The sequence below is a fragment of the Cervus elaphus genome, chromosome 24, assembly GCF_910594005.1.
Source record: "Cervus elaphus chromosome 24, mCerEla1.1, whole genome shotgun sequence".
Classification (NCBI taxonomy): Eukaryota; Metazoa; Chordata; class Mammalia; order Artiodactyla; family Cervidae; genus Cervus; species Cervus elaphus.
Window position 1 is genome coordinate 37,949,743 of NC_057838.1, and position 16,174 is coordinate 37,965,916.

Consider the following 16,174-nt stretch of genomic DNA (forward strand, 5'->3'; position numbering starts at 1 on the left):
ATAAAAGGGTGCTGTAAGTAAATTAAATAATTTCTTATTAAACCCAATTAGTTTCATGCATTGAAAATATTACCAAAAAGATTAACTATGTCAAATTAGAGAGTAGCACTTATAATCTCTACAGAAGAAACTTTAGAACAGATTATAGATTACAGAGTGGTCTCCCTCTTCTTCCCCAAAGCAGAGTTTTATTATAACAAATAATTACAAAGCCACATGCTTTTTAAAATATTTCTGTTCAAGTTTATGTAAGAGAAGGTAATAAAATAATCCAAGATATAAATCTGCCAAGTGGGAAATATGGTTTGAAGGAAAAGCAAATATCTTTAACCCCTAACAGAAGACTCTTGAGAGTCCCTTGGACTGCAAGGAGATCCAACCAGTCCACTCTAAAGATCAGTCCTGAGTGTTCATTGGAAAGACTGATGTTGAAGCTGAAACTCCAATAATTTGGCCACCTGATGCAAAGAGCTGACTCATTTGAAAAGACCCTGATGCTGGGAAAGATTGAAGGCGGGAGGAGAAGGGGACAATAGAGGATGAGATGTTGGATGGCGTCACCAACTCAATGGACATGAGTTTGGGTAAACTCCGGGAGTTGGTGATGGACAGGGAGGCCTGGTGTGCTGCAGTCCATGGGGTCGCAGAGTCAGACACAACTGGGTGACTGACCTGAACTGAACATATTGAGTGTCTATGAGTGCTAGGCACAGAGCTAGCATCCAGAGATACAATGATAACCAAGACAGATTTGATCACTGATCTATTAGAATTTATATTTTAATGATGGCAAAAAGAAACATATATGGAAATAATGGTCATGGTAAGTGCCATGCAAGAGACAAACTGGGTGATATAACTGAGATGAGTGGGCATGGACATCTTAGGGGGCTTAAAGGAGCTCTCCCTTGGGATATTTATCTTGGAACCAGAATTCTGAAAAGGAGGGTGATGAGTTTTATGAATTATGTTCATTGTGAATTTCGCTCATGTGTTGCTCATTATTATAATTATGTTCAATTATAAAAGTGCGAGGAGAAAAACTTGCCAGAGTGAAACATAATGAGGGAAGCTAAACAAAAAACATCACAAATCTGAAAACACCACTTCCTCTCCCGGCAACCTCTTTTCTTCCCTACCTCAAGGGCCAATGCAGAGTCACACAGGTTCATAGTTAACAGTGACCACAGAAGCAAGGGGGAAAAAATCCCAGGGTTTCTGTTGTTCCTGTTGTTGTCACTTCTGCAGGAAATTGCTAATAATGAAGCTATTATTTACTAAGTCTTGGTTATGTTATATGCATGCTATTATGTATAACACTTCATTTAATCCTCACAAATCAAGAAGGTAAGTGTTATTAACTTCATTTTGCAGTTCAGTAAACTAGCATAGAGTCTAAATAATTTGTCTATGATTACACAGCTGTGGAGGAGTCGGGTTGTACTCTGAAGCACAGTTGGACCTGTCAGACTGTGATTTTTAAGTACTAGGGTAGAAAGTAAAATTAAGGGAAGAATTGAAATGATTATCTTCTCTCTCGCTTTCCTTTATTCATCCAGTCATGTTCCCACCGACTATACTGAATTTTGTACTCAATTACTTAATTGCAGTATAAAAATAGACTTTGGAGTCTCTGGCGACACAACTTTTACACGCCAATGATACTTATAGAGAAAACAGTGGGAGGGACTTCAGATTTCTCTGAAATGCCCAAAATTACCCAGCTGTAACCATATCTTCCTCAAATAAGAACTATCTTGTCATTTGCAAAGAATTCCACATTTCCTCAAGATGTTTGGCAGCTGCAGTTTTGACTTGATTTAGCATTTAGTATAAAAGGTAAAGATGTGGTAATGAACTCATTATTCTAATTATTTCAATCATGCCTGCAAACAACCTTCTACTTCCAATAGACAAACCTGTTTCTAAAAGGCAAGTATACCCTAAAAGATTTATCAAGGATTTTTCTTCAAACAGGAAATAGGACCATAAAAATCAGACTACATTATTGTGACTGGTCAAAGAATGACAACAGATTCTACAATATTTTAGACTTAATTTCATTTTCTCCACCAATGGAATTATAAATGGATCCACATACAGGTCCACAGTTTTCTATTACCACAAGTACACATAATTATCTAAAATACAATCAACTTATTCAGTTATGCCTATTTTAAAATGGGTATCTCAGTACAAGCCAAATTTAAAGAAAAATTAGGGAGGGGCTAACGAAGTTAGAAGCCATTCAAGATAAGTATTATTTTCTGCTTTCTTATAAATCTATCAGACCAGGATTTTCTTTTAGCAGTTTTCTCTAGTCACCCCCATCTCCCCAGTTATATACAATAACATGAACGCAGAAACTGTATTTATCATGTTCTCTGAATAATTTCCAGCTCTTGTCACAGGATGCTTTAAAATCTGAATATCTCCCATTTGCTTTTTAATGGTCCAGCGTTCATGGCATTGCTATGAGAGTGACTATCTTTACACTGGTAGGGCTACACAGTTTCATTTAGAAATGAGCCAGACTTCAATTTATTTGGAACAGTGTATAAAAATTTCCATACAAACATTCTAGTGCTGTTCACACGTATATGTAAGTCAACATGCCAACAAATGATCGTCTCTTTACACTCCTAACATAAACCTTGTGTGGACAGAAATAAGTCAACATGAATGAATAATTCATTCACATCTTTGCTTTGCTGTCCTGTACTACTCAGGTCTCACATTAAATGCCACGTCAGAATCCTTCTTAGTTCACTAATCTAACGTAACCCCATCATTCTCTCACAACCTTCTGCTTTGATCCACAGAACACTTAGCAGCAATACCTTTTGTTTAGACATTTTTCTTTTTCCTGGTTCTAACCAAAGCCACCAAGTGCCATATGAACAGAGACTTATATTTCACTCATGAATCCCCAGTACTTGGCACATAAAAGGTAACCAATAAATGCTTGTGGAATGATATGTGAGTGGATGAACCAATGTGTGAGAGAATGTAAACCTGAGAAACACAGAAATCCATTCATGCATCCAAATAAATATCCCATCTTTTTGATGCACATTCCCTAAGCCCATGGCTTAATCCTTAAAGCATTTTGCCACCTTCACACCCTGGCCTCTAGAGGGCACCAGACTCACCCTAAGTGTGTTAGTTGCCCCGTGCTACATCTCTTCAGTTGTGTCCAACTCCTGGCAACCCCATGGACTGTAGCCCACCAGGCTCCTGTCCATGGGATTCTCCAGGTAAGAGTCCTGGAATGGGTTTCCATTCCCTTCTCCAGCAGATCTTCCCGACCCAGGGATCGAACCTGAGTCTCCTGCATTGCAGGTGGATTCCTTACCCTCTGAGCCACCAGGGAAGACCCCCATCTTTAGGCATTGTTAAATACTGATTTTAAAGAACATGTATATTATGATGAAAGAAATAGTGTCTTTTATACCAGTGGTTCTCACCTGAGTGGAGAGGGGGGAGGACATGTCACAATATCTGAAGGTGTTTTGACTTATCACAACTGGCAGGGTAGTGGTGGCATCTCCTGGAAGGCCAGGGATGCTGATGCTAAGCATCCAACATTGCAGGAGATAGACCCCTACAGAAAAGAATTGCCCAGTCCCAAATGCTAAGAGTGACAATGCTGTACACTACTCTCTATTCCTTGTAAGGATTCAACATGACACATATTTATTAGATAACTGCCATATGCTAGTATCAAACTGAATTCCTATGAACAAACAGACATATTATGGATGAATTACAAGTGGATTGATTAATAGTTGACTTACTAGATGGATGGATGAAGGGGTATAGATAGGTGAATGGATACTTTATTAACATATATGCATAGATAAGTCAAACTATAGCAGTCATAATGCTCTATGTAGGAGTAAAATAAACCACATGTAATTGCTAATTTCAGGACATTTAAATTATTGTTCTTCGTCTTACTGCATCTCCACAGAACTTGTTCTTTTTAACAGTAAAATACTGGACTGAATAGAAAGCTACTCATGAATTTGGGGAGAGACTGTATGGTCATTTTGGCCTTAAATGGTAATGATATTTGTGGATAGATTGGCTGTAAGTGAGAACAAATTACCAGATTTTAGTTAAGTGCCTCATGAAATAAATATAATAATGCCTTCTTCAAATGAAAGACATGTGTCTCTTTCCCAAAAGTGAGAATCACTGTGACAAGTGAGAAATCCATTAACTATGTAGATAGAATCGCTCTGCATATGAGGAGGTATCAAACTGAAATCTAGGAAGAGTGTGAGTGGAGGCTTTTTGAAAACAGAGGCTCAAACAGTGGGGACTGTGCTTAGATCCCTGAACAGAAAATAAAAATTTTATTTCCCTGGAGGTCCTACATTTTTACATAGCATAGCCCATAGATCAGACTGTAAGTAGCAAAGGCAGGATTTATGAGAAAACAGGGAGCAGAAGTAGCTTCCACCAAGTCTCCCTCATTTCCACTGTAGTATGCTGGGATCCATAGTGTATACTTTGGAAGCACACAAATTAAAAGAACACAGAGATTACCATGGCCCCTGTATATAGATAACATGCAAATTTATGAAGTTTTCCATGTTTTACAGGGGGATGACATATTCAAAGTGCTAATGGTCAACCAAAACGTTTAAGTCACTCAAAGCAATTCTGCAAAACTGAGGAGAAATTAAGACATTCCCAGGTTAACAAAAACTGATTTGTTGCTAGCTTATCTGTCCTACAAGAAATAATACTGACTCCTTCAAACTGAAGTGAAATGACACTAGATGTTAGCTTGAATTTACACAAGGAAATAAAGAACACCAGTAAAGAAAATATGTTACACACTGTATGTATTTTTGTAAACTTTTTTCTCTTGATGAAAAGATAATGGCATAAAACAATAATTATAAAACTGTACCGATGAGCTTACACTGTATAAAGATGTAATTTGTATGACAATAACAGCACAGAGAAGAGGAACTCAAGATGGATTAAAGACTGGAGTGTAACGCCAGAGACTATAAAACTCTCAGAGGAAAATATCGGTAGAACTCTCTATGACAAATTGCAGCAGAATTTTTTTTGACCCGACTTTCTAGAGTAATGAAAATAACAACAAAGATTAACAAGAGGGATCTAATTAAATTTAAAAGCTTTTTCACAGCAAAGAAAACCATAAACTAGACGAAAAGACAACTTTCAGGACGAGAGAAAATATTTGCAACTGACAAAAGATCAATCTCCAAAATAAGCAAACATCTCATGCAGTCCGATACCAAAAAAATAAACAAGAGGGGAATTCATTGGTGTTTCAGTGGTAAAGAATCTGCCTGCCAATGCAGCAGACACAGGTTCAATTATTGATACCAAAGATCCCACCACTACTAGAGAGTAGCCCCTGCTAGCCGTGTCTAGAGAAAAGCTCATGCAATAACAAAGAAGCAGCATAAGCAAAAGTAAATATGTTTTAAAAAATTAAAAAATGGGCAGAAGACCTAAATAGGTATTTCTCCAAAGAAGACATACAGATAGCGAGCAAACACAAGAAAAGATGCTCAATACCATTAACTGCTAGAGAAATGCAAATAAAAAACACAATAAGGTATCACCTTACACCTGTCAGAATTGTCGTCATTAAAAATCTACAAACAATAAATGCTAGAGAGGGTGTGGAGGAAAGGGAACCCTCTTGCAAGGTCAGAGGGAAGATAAATTGATACAGCCACTGTTCTTCATTCTGAAGAACAGAATGGAGGTTACTTAAAAAACTTAAAATAGAACTACCATTATGACCCAGCAGTCCCACCACTGGGCATAAACCGAGAGAAAACCATAGATCAAAAGGACGCATGAACCGCAATGTTCCATGCAGCATTATTTAACAAGAGCAGGACACTGAAGAAACCTAAATGCCCATCAACAGAAGAATGGATAAAAACAATGTGTACACATATACAATGGAACATTACTCAGCTATAAAAAGGAACAAAATTGGTCATTTGTGACAGGTGGATGGACCTAGACTATCATACAGAGTGAAATTAATCAGAAAGAGAAAAACAAATGTTGCATATTAAAAATAAGTATAGATTTAAAATACTGCATATTAAACATTTAAAAAAACCAAATATGGCATATGTGGAATCTTGGAAAATGATACAGATGATCTTATTTGAAAAGCAGAAATAGAGAATAAATGTTTGGACACCGGGGTGGAAGGGGGATAGGATAAATTGGGAGATTGGGATTGATATACACATACTATCACTACCACATATAAAATAGATAATTAATGAGAACCAACACCCAGTTGTGGATGTGACTGGTGATAAAAGCAAAGTCTGATGCTGTAAAGAGCAATATTGCATAGGAACCTGGAATGTTAGGTCCATGAATCAAGGCAAATTGGAAGCAGTCAAACTCTTGGAGGTTGCAAGAGTGAAAGTCGACATTTTAGGAATCAGTGAACTAAAATGGACTGGAATGGGTGAATTTAACTTAGATGACCATTATATCTCTACTACTGCGGGCAAGAATCCCTTAGAAGAAATGGAGTAGCCATCACAGTTGACAAAAGAGTCTGAAATGCAGTACTTGGATGCAATCTCGAAAACAACAGAATGATTTCTATTAATTTCCAAGGCAAACCATTCAATATCACAACAATCCAAGTCTATGCCCCGACCAGTACTGCTGAAGAAGCTGAAGTTGAACGCTTCTATGAAGACCTAAAAGACCTTCTAGAACTAACACCCAAAAAAGATGTCCTTTTCATTATAGGGGACTTGAATGTAAAAGTAGGAAGTCAAGGAACACCTGGAGTAACAGGCAAATTTAGCTTTGGAGTACAGAATGCAGCAGGGCAAAGGCTAATAGAGTTTTGCAAAGAGTATGCACTTGTCATAGCAAACACCCTCTTCCAACAACACAAGAAAAGACTTTACACATGGACATCACCAGATGGTCAATACCAAAATCAGATTGATTATATTCTTTGAAGCCAAAGTCAGAGAAGCTCTATATAGTCAACAAAAACAAGACTGGGAGCTGACCATGGCTCAGACCATGAAATCCTTATTGCCAAATTCAGACTTAAATTGAAGAAAGTAGGGAAAATCACTAGACCATTCAGGTAAGACCTAAATCAAATCCCTTACAATTATACAGTGGAAGTGAGAAATAGATTCAAGGGATTAGATCTTATGGACAGAGTGCCTGAAGAACTATGGACAGCAGTTCGTGACATTGTACAGGAGACAGGGATCAAGACCATCCCCAAGAAAAAGAAATACAAGAAAGCAAAATGATTGTCTGAGGAGGCCTTACAAATAGCTGTGAAAAGAAGAGAAGTGAAAAGCAAAGGAGAAAAGGAAAGATATACTCATTTGAATGCAGAGTTCCAAGGAATAGCAAGAAGAGATAAGAAACCCTTTCTCAGCGATCAATGCAAAGAAAGAGAGGAAAACAATAGAATGGGAAAGCCTAGAGATCTCTTCAAGAAAATGAGAGATACCAAGGGAACATTTCATGCAAAGATGGACACAATAAAGGATAGAAATGATATGGACCTATCAGAAGCAGAAGATATTAAAAAGAGGTGGTAAGAATACACGGAAGAATTACACAAAAAAGATCTTCATGACCCAGATAACCGTGATGGTGTGATCACTCACCTAGAGCCAGGCATCCTGGAATGTGAAGTCAAGTGGGCCTTAGGAGCATCACTACAAACAAAGCAAGTGGAGGTGATGGAATTCCAGTTGAGCTATTTCAAATCCTAAAAGATGATGCAGTGAAAGTGCTGCACTCCATAAGTCAGCAAATTTGGAAAACTCAGCAGTGGCCACAGAACTGGAAAACATCAGTTTTCATTCCAATCCCAAAGAAGGGCAGTGCCAAAGAATGCTCAAATTACTGCACAGTTGCACTCATCTCATACACTAGCAAAGTAATGCTCAAAATTCTCCAAGCCAGACTTCAAAAGTATGTGAACCATAAACTTCCAGATGTTCAAGCTGGTTTTAGAAAAGGCAGAGGAACCAGAGATCAAGTTGCCAACATCCGTTCGAAAAAGGAAGAGAGTTCCAAAAAAACATCTACTTCTTCTTTATTGATTACACCAAAGCCTGTGACTGTGTGGATAATGACAAACTGTGGGAAATTCTTAAAGAGATGGGAATGCCAGACCACCTGACCTGCCTCCTGAGAAATCTGTATGCAGGTCAAGAAGGAACAGTTAGAACTGGACATGGAACAGACCTGTTCCAAATTGGGAAAGAAGTACGTCAAGGCCGTATATTGTCACCCTGTTTATTTAACTTATATGCAGAGTACATCATGAGAAATGCTGGTCTGGATGAAGCACAAGCTGGAATCAAGTTTGCAGAGAGAAATATCAATAACCTCAGATATGCAGATGACACCACCCTTATGGCAGAAAGTGAAGAAGAACTAAAGAACCTCTTGATGAAAGTGAAAAAGGAGAGTGAAAAAGTTGGCTTAAAACTCAACATTCAGAAAACTAATATCATGGCATCCAGTCCCATCACTTCATGGCAAATAGATGGGGAAACAGTGACAGACTTCATTTTTTGGGGCCCAAAATCACTGCAGATGGTGACTGCAGCCATGAAATTAAAAGACACTTGCTCCTTGGAAGAAAAGTTATGACCAACCTTGACAGCATATTAAAAAGCAGAGGCATTACATTGCCAACAAAGGTCCATCTCATCAAAGTTATGGTTTTTCCGGTAGTCATGTATGCATGTGAGAGTTGGACTATTAAGAAAGCTAAGTGCCTAAGAATTGATGTTTTTGAACTGTGGTGTTGGAGAAGACTCTTGAGAGTCCCTTGGACTGCAAGATCCAACCAGTCCATCCTGAAGGAGATCAGTCCTGAATATTCATCGGAAGGACTGATGCTGAAGCTGAAACACCAATCCTTGGGCCACCTGGTGCGAAGAACTGACTCATTGGAAAAGACCCTGATGCTGGGAAAGACTGAAGGCAGGAGGAGATGACAGAGGATGAGATGGTTGGATGGCAACAGCGATTCAATGGACATGAGTTTGAGTAAACTCCAGGAGTTGGTAGTGGACAGGGGGCCTGGCATGCTGCAGTCCATGGGGTCGAAAGAGTCGGCCACGACTGAGCCACTGATGTGAGCTGAACTGGGAACCTGCCGTCCAGCACATGAACTCTAGTCAGTGCTCTGTGGTGACCTTTATGGGAAGAAAATCTAAGAAACAGGGGATATACCTATACATGCAGGTGATTCACTTTGCTGTATAGTAGGAACTAACAATGTTATAAAGCAACTATACTCCATAAAAAATTAAAAAACAGAAAAAATAAAATATGGTACCACTTTTAAAAAAAGATGAAAGAAGTAACAGGAATGCATCGGGATCTTTAATTGTTATTAAGTTAGTATTAATCCGGTAAGTTGTTCTAGGTCAGATGCTAATTGTAATCCTCAAGGCAACCACTAAAAAAATAAAATTTAAAATACAGAAAATAGAACAAGGGAAGTAAAATGGTACACTGCCAATTGTTTAACACAGAAGAAGTTACTAAGGGAGGAATAAAAACAAACAAAAAAAAATAGACATGTAGAAAAATAGCAAAATGCTAGATGTCAATTCTACTGTATCAGTAATTACATTAGATGTATATGGATTGAACACTAATTTCAAAGCAAAGACTGGCAAAAGAGTTTAAAGAACAATTTCCAACTACATGGTGTTCAGAAGTGCGTAACTTCGGATTCAAAGATGCTTATAGGCTGAAAGTAAAAGGAAAAATAAATACCTTGAAAAAAGTAACCAAAATAGATCTTAGGTGGCTATACTACCATTAGACAAAAGAGACTTTAAGGAAAACATGGTTACTTTAAAGAGAAAGAGGGAAATTTTTAACACAAGGCCAGCAAGTCAACCCAGCAGAAGATAAAACAATCATGAACATAAATGTACCTTAAACCATTCTCAAATATACAAGATCAAAAACGGATGAAATGAAGGGAGAAATAGAGAATTCAATAATAACAGCTGGAAATTTCAACACTTCATTTTCAATAATGGATAAAACAACTAGGCAGAGGATAAATAAGGAAATTAAAGACCCAGAAGTTTCCATGGGCTTTTGTTTGAGGACACAGAAATGGCTGAACAGAAAACTACAGAGCCACTATAGCAAGATGGAATAGACCTATATATTCCTAAGACCTTTCCAGAGAAACAAAACCAACAAGATATGTATATGTGTGTATAGTTGTAGATACAGAAATTTATTTTGAGGAATTGGTTCACACAGTTGCAGGGTTTCTTCAGTCTAGTACGTGCAGACCAAACTAAGAGGCTGGACACTCAGGAAAAGAGTTGCACTTTTAGTCCACAGGAAGACTTGCTGGTGGACTTCCTTCTTGGCATTAGGTAAGGTAGACTCTATTCTGTAAAAAACCTTCAACTGACTGTATGAGGCCCACCCACATCACAGAAGCCAATCAGCTTTACTCAGCGTCTCCAATTTAAATGCTAATCTAATCCAAAAAGACTTCCAGATGGCTCAGGAGTAAAGAATCCGCCTGCAATGCAGGAGATGTGGGTTTGATGCTTGTGTAGGGAAGATCCCCGGAGAAGAAAATGGCAACCCACTCCAGTATTCTTGTCTGGGAAATCCCATGGACAGAGCACCTAGTGGGTTACAGTCCATAGGGTTGTAAAGAGTCAGATGTGATTGAGTGACTGAGCATGTATGATACATCTGAAAAAAATATCTTCACAGAAACACCTACAATAATGTTTGACCAAATATCTAGGCACTGTGCTTAGCCAAGTTGTCACATAAAATTAACTACTACAGGCTCCAATGATTAAATAGATAAGGTGGCTAAGTCTCAGAGGGGCCCAGCACCACATATGGCTGTTGGCAGAGCTGATGTCATCTTGTGCCCTTACATTTTTTGGTGTTCTTCCATTGACCCTACCTAGGACTGTGCATACATGTGACTTCTGTTATCAAGGGCTTTGTAGGTAATAGATATGGTTTAATAATCATTAGGACCAGACAGCCTCTCTGCTGGTTAGTCCCATTAGTTCCCACATAATAATGACAATTTTCACTGACTATTCCCTCCATCCACAAAAAAAGCTATCCATTCAAAAATCTAGACTTAAGAATGCATGTCCTGTTTCCTTGCATCTATTCTTATACCCTAGGTCAACAATCAAATTGGCCCAGTGGCCACGAGGCAGTGTGGAATGCAGCTGCCAATGCTTCCAGATCTTTGTCTGCCAATCCCACCCTGTGCCCAAATTACCCTGTAATAACTGAGGGCCTCATTGTTCAGTCTTACCATGCATGCCCAGTTTGGTGGGCACTTTTTGTTCCCAGTGTTCTCCAACACACCACTTAACAAGACTTAAGGCAGACAATGAAAACCGAGGATTTCTGGTCCCTCGCAATGCAAAATAACCAGCAGAATCACAATTTACCAGCCTCATAATTTACAAGATGCTGGAATGTTGGTCATGACTGTGTGATTCAGATATTAAAAACTAGTCACGGGGCAGGTAAAAGCAAGGAAGGAACCAGAAGACATCAGGGCCACTCTTCTAAGATGGAACAGACCTGTATATCAGTAAGAGTTTTTCAGAGAAACAGAAGCAAAAAGATATGTATATAAGCATATAGTTGCATATATTTATTTTGAGAAACTGGTTCACATCGGGAGCTTGGAATGGCCATGTATACACTACTGCTACGATATGTAAAATAGACAACTAAGGAGAACATTCTGTATAGCTCAGGGAACTGTACTCAGGGCTCTGTGGTGTGAGCCCTTTAAACGCCAAGTAAATTCCCAGGCTCCTTGGCAATTTCTTGGGGAGTAGAAGTCTTAAAAGGACTAACTCCAAAATACCGAACAATTAATAAGGAGACTAAGTCACTCAAAACAATTAAGTTTTTACAACCTGAACACTACTGAAACGTTGGATGGATAATTCCCTGCTGTGGAAAGATGCCCTGTGCATTCTAGGATGTTGAGGAGAATCGTTGACATCTAAACCACAAGACCTAACACCCTTCCTCTTCTCCCAAATTGTGACAATCAACCATCTCTCCAGACATTGTCAGATGCTCCCTGATGGGCAAAATCACTCCAGATGAGAACCACTAGGTTAGAGAAGGTGTTATTCTCAACTGGCCAACAGTTTTACACAAAGTGTGTGTATCTGTGTACGCATGTGCATATGTCTACGCATCTGTGTACGTCTCTGTGTATACATCTCTGTGTAATCTCTGTGTGTATACATCTCTGTGTACATGTGTGCATCTTTGCAAATATGTGTGTGCATGCATGTATGAGGGATGGGGAGGAGGGGTACTAACTAATTGGTACTGTTAAGTCGCTAAGTCATGTCTGACTCGTTTGCAACCCCATGGACTGTAGCCCACTAGGTTCCTCTGTCCATGGGATTCTCCAGGCAAGAATACTGGAGTGGGGTGCCATTTCCTTCTCCAGGGGATCTTCCTGACGCAGGGATCAAACCCACACCTCCTGCTTGACAGGCAGATTCTTTACCACTGAGCCACCTGGGAAGTCAACACTTGCTAACAGTTAACTACTAAAGCCAGGGAGAAGAAAGATTACCATGTATAACCCATGAGAAAACAGTATGTGTTAAACTAACCATCCAGCACCTGAAAGTTCTTGTAGTTCATTTCTTTATCCTTCACTGATCCCTCAAAAGAAACAGTCATTTAGTTGACTATTTTATAGACATAGTTTAGACTACTTTATAGTTATAGTTCAGTCATTCATAGTCAAGGTGATGGTTTTTATTACCCTCTAACTCTAGCCTCTTGTGCTATTCTTGTATGCTTGCATTTTGACAGATTAAAGTTGTGTATCTCAGATTCTGCTTGCATGCAGTAAATATACCAAAAGCAGTTTTACCAGTAATGAAAATACTATCAACATTTTATTTCTTATCTATTTTGGAGGTTCTCCAGTTTGCCATTAATGATAAAATGATTTGCCGCAAATTATTTTCTTAAGACTGATTTTGAATTTTCTAGATTAATTTTGTTAGAACACACTTTATGTACCATCCATGTCAATACAACATTCTCTTGGAAAAAAAAACAACACTGTAAAATCTCCCATTCTTTTAAGTACAAACTGTCTTCACTGTTGCTGAAACTAAAATAAATATCTTAGTCTACCAGTAACATTTTGAAATCTATTTTAAAAATTTACCTTAATCCTGACTTAGTGAAGATATTCCATACACCCATATGTGTGGCATAGACCAGTATAGACCTATTGTCATTTCTCTTTTCTTTTTGTTTAGTGGAAATGATGATTTTATCCCAACCTGAGCATAATCAGCAGTTTAGAAAAAAATTGGACTATGTGGGAAAAAAAAAAACAAAACCACCCTCTCTTTATGCAATGGTTTTATACTCAGTAGGGAAAAAGAAAACCTGCTTGCCAAGTAAAGGCATTAACACATTTTCAAGGGACTCCTCAAGTTCAATTTTTTTCCCTTGGCTCAGCATTTCATTTTTACGGCATCTATTAATCAAGTCTAAGCAGCCTAAATCCCCAACCCCTACTTTTTCGCAACTGCTGTCCTCCTCTCTTTGTCTCTAGCAGTGTCTTCCTCTTTCTCTATTGTTTTACCTCAGCCCTTCACCCTACTCCTTCCATCATCCCAATTCACCATCCTTTCAGCACAGCAGCCATCAATTTCCAAAACCATACAAGGACTAACATTTATACTTTCAAAGGGAATTCACTAAGTAATGAAGATTATTTAAGAAATGTCAGGAAAAAAATGGATCACTCCAGAATTTAGAGCAACCAGCCCCAACTGGAGTGGGAAAAATGGAAAAAAGATGACTGTTTATTGTATTTGAATATCAAAACTCACAGTTAATCAAGAAACAGACCAGCTGTAGCAAATAGCCCCCCTTCAATGAAAATAAACATTTTAAGAAGCTAAATGTATGCAAAATATATGTAAGATTTAAAAAAAACAGTAGAGTGGTGAAAGGAGCCAGGTATAATCTCCACTGAGAAATCTGTTGATCTTTTTGTTGTTGTTGTTCACTAAAGTGCAGAGTCACAGGTAAGTGATTGGCTATTTTCTTCCCTGTCCTCATCCTTAAAAGTAACTGAAAATTGCTAAGGGTCGAAAGGTCAAACATCATTAATCTGTTTTTCTCAGATACTCATCATAATGCTGAATGTTGTTATTGTATAGGTCTATTTTATGCATGTCCGCTTAAGAATACAAAGATCTGGGCATAAGATACACACAGAGAAATCAGAGTAATTCCAAGTTGCTTGAAATCATTTAAAGGCCAAAGGCAAACTTCTACCTGGAAACCAAACACCCTGCCTTTTCTTCCTTAACAAGACTCAAACTAACATTTCTTTCTTTGTTCCTATCCTTGATAGAGTTCAGATACTAAAACATTACTTCCTGTCTGAGATTTGCAGACTGCCATTTATAACGTTGTAAAATACCCCTTTTATTGAGTAACTGTGTGTGTACCTCTGCAAGCAAATGGTCCATTCCTCAGGTCCAGTATCCCAAATCTACCATTATGCTTCTTGAAGTGACAGAAAATTGCTTTCAAACGCGATTTCTACTCATCCTTTTTATAGATATGGTTAAAAAAAAAAGCAGCAAATCAAAAAGGAAAACAGGTTAATTTTATGCCAATCACGAAACCTGGTGACAGGTGTTGCCATATGTTGCGACAAGATCTCCTGGCCATGGGTCATTGATTTGAAAGCAACTAACGAATGGCTTGCAGTACTGTGACACGCGGAATGGCCCCCTGGGATCTCATGCAAAGATCTCATGACGGGTGTGAAATTAACTCGTGGCATCACGCTATTTTCCAAACATGACAGCTCCCAGATCAGTATCCAGTTAGCGCAGCGGGGCCTGTAGGAAGAACTTCGACATCTAGTAAATGATTTCAGTGGAGTCCCCTGTGAGCCTTAAGAAAAAACATCCCCAGAGAGAATGCCTAGAAAGGTTAAAATCAAAGAAGGCAGTGGGTAAATACATTAAGTTAAGCAAAGTAACTCTGTCTGGGACAGCCTCATAATTTCAATTTGCTTCCTGGACTAATTTTCACAAAGATAAATAAAGTACTCAGTATTATAATTTTGAAGAGCTCTTTATTTCTTCCTTGAATTAGAACAAGAGATTCAGTCATGAGTTGAGGAAGTACTGAAGTGACCACGCTTCCTCCCAACACACACAGAAGTGTGCAAATGAACATACACAGACACACACTTCTCTGCCACATGGAGTAAAACACAAATGCTCACATTGGAACTTTCATGATTATGTTATATGTGCAAAAGTAAAATCTCTAGACAGTAGGAGTAAAACTTCGTTACAGAAAACAAAGATGCTAAAAGAACAAAGTGAAACACTTGCATCATGTAATAAATGGATGTGTCACAGCCTTACTCTACTGACTTCTGAGTTAATTCCCTTTCCTACATCAATTTCAAATGTCATATCAAAGACAACAGGTGGAAATGGGCAAATATGGAGTAAGATGAGTAAGCAAATTCAGCATTTAGAAATACAGCCATCTAAACACAGTATTTATTTTCTTTGAATTTCCAGCACAAAACAACACTTTTTGCATAACGTTCATAGTATTTTTAAGACGAAACCATAGGCACAGTGACTGCAGTTTGAAATGCAAGCAATGTTTGGTCTTAAAACCATAAAAGGAACACATGAATACAAATGTAGTAGACAGTGAGAAATTACATGGGATTGAACGCTATGCTCTTCGGCCAACAGGCAAATTAAGTGTATTAATATAATGTGTCTGTACAAATAGAGACCATTAAAATCTGATTTCACAATCAGGCTCCTCAGTCCATGGAATTTTCCAGGCAAGAGTACTGGAGTGGGTAGCCATTTCCTTCTCCAGGGGATCTTCCCAACCCAGGGATCGAACCCAGGTCTCCTGCACTGCAGGCAGACGCTTTACCGTCTGAGCCACCAGGGAAGCCCTCACAATCTGGGCACTAGTTACTTATTCCCATTCCTTCATTTTACTTTTTAAATATAAATTTTCCTCAGAATTACTTTTTGATCCTAGCATGTAGACATTACCA

At 38.4% G+C, this 16,174-nt stretch overlaps 1 protein-coding gene and 1 non-coding gene across 11 annotated transcripts in view; one reads left to right on the forward strand and one right to left on the reverse strand.

Annotated features, from left to right (window-relative positions):
• Positions 1 to 16,174, reverse strand: part of CHL1 (cell adhesion molecule L1 like) — a 221,787-nt gene that overhangs the window by 127,364 nt on the left and 78,249 nt on the right. The gene's annotated exons all lie outside the window — the stretch shown is intronic.
• Positions 4,505 to 4,607, forward strand: LOC122683365. Its single transcript, XR_006337713.1, has one exon. It is a non-coding gene; the product is annotated as a U6 spliceosomal RNA (small nuclear RNA).